This window comes from Parasteatoda tepidariorum, chromosome 6 (genome assembly GCF_043381705.1).
Source record: "Parasteatoda tepidariorum isolate YZ-2023 chromosome 6, CAS_Ptep_4.0, whole genome shotgun sequence".
Lineage (NCBI taxonomy): Eukaryota > Metazoa > Arthropoda > Arachnida > Araneae > Theridiidae > Parasteatoda > Parasteatoda tepidariorum.
In genome coordinates this window covers 74,007,467-74,009,053 of record NC_092209.1, presented here as the reverse complement: position 1 = coordinate 74,009,053, position 1,587 = coordinate 74,007,467, and the positions used below count along the sequence as shown (strand labels likewise).

General features: G+C 33.5%; 1 long non-coding RNA gene across 1 annotated transcript in view; it reads right to left on the bottom strand.

The window, feature by feature from the left end:
* Positions 1 to 1,104, bottom strand: part of LOC139425769 (uncharacterized) — a 20,733-nt gene extending 19,629 nt beyond the window's left edge. The window contains exon 1 of the long non-coding RNA XR_011636912.1: positions 962 to 1,104. This is a non-coding gene — a long non-coding RNA (uncharacterized lncRNA). The remainder of the gene's footprint in view (positions 1 to 961) is intronic.
* Positions 1,105 to 1,587: the final 483 nt, after the last annotated feature.

Sequence of the window (1,587 nt, the reverse complement as noted above, 5' to 3'; positions counted from 1 at the left end):
ATATATATATATATTTGATTTCTGCTAAAGAGGTGAACCGGTGACATGCCAAATCGTGGTGCATCCACCGAAACAACCAGTAATCAGAAGGAGCAATGTCTGGTGAATACGGCGGATGCGGTAAAATATACCCCTTGAGCGTTTCCAAATAATTTTTTACGACTTTTGAGACACGGGGCCGACCGTCCAGAAGAATAACTTTGTCATGTCTTTGCTCGTATTTTGGCCGTTTTTCTCGTAATGCACGGCCCGAACGAATCAATTGTAGCCTATACCAAACGCCCGTAATGGAATCGCCAGGTTGTAGCAGCTCATAGTATAAAAAACCATTCTCCATTCTTCTTTCACCATTTACCATTCTTCCTTTACCCGTCACCATTCTTCTTTCACCATTCACCATTCTTGAAACGCTGAAACCATTCCGTACATGATTTATCAGTTGGAGCATTGTCACCATAAACTTCTACAAGCATTCGATATGCTTTCAGCTGCACTTTTCTAGCAATTAAAACAGAAACATAAAACCTCACGCAAATGCTGCTTACTTACCACAAAATTCGACATAATCAACAAAGTAAAAAACAGGGTTTTTGTATGAAATTCAAAGCGATATAAACTTAAAAAAAAGAAATCAGGACCCGTCATTATGACTAACAATATAACTCACAATAATGAGTAATTTAACGCAATAATTAATAATATCTTAGTGAATATTAAGCTTATTGGAGTACAATGATTATTTTCTCTGACAAAATTTAAACTCTTCCGTAACTGAAAACTCGTGCTTTACAATTTACGATCAATAACTTGAGAATGTTACTTTATCTTTCTTATGCTTCTTTCCCTGGAAGAATATTTTTCTGTGTGGCATAGAAAAAGAAAAGAAATAAATAAAAGAAATGTTGGACAAGTTCAAGACAAGGTCTCCATGAACATGATGGCTCAAAACGAAGTACTTTACCTTTATTTTCTAAAAATAGCTTCTCTGGGAAAAGTAAGTATCTTTCAATGCTTGTTGCTTCCAAAGTTTGACTTCATATGTATCTCCGGTGAAGGAAATTGAAACGGGTTTTTTTGTTTTTAACGCTCACAACTCAAATTTCCGCTTGTTATTGCAGAGGAAAACAGAGTATTCAGCTTTTATACTTTATTTATGAAAGGTCAAGGAGAAAAGGTTTTGTTTTTGATGTTCCTTAACGTGAATTTAAACAGCTTTTATTTCAAATAAGAGAGAGTAACAACCGAATTAATAAATAAATGAAAAAAATAATCATTTTAATAAACGCTCGTAACTCGAATTTCCGCTTGTTATTGCAGAGGAAAACAAAGTATTCAGCTCTTGTATTTTATTTATGAAAGGTCAAGGAGAAAAGGTTTTGTTTTTGATGCTCCTTAACGTGAATTAATATAGCTTTTACTTTAAATGAGAGAGAGTAGCAACTGAATAAATAATTAAATAAATAAAGATGATAATTTTAGTAAACGCTCACAACTCAAATTTCCACTTGTTATTGCAGAGGAAAACAGAGTATTCAGCTCTTGTATTTTATTTATGAAAGGTCAAGGAGAAAAGGTTTTGTATTTAAT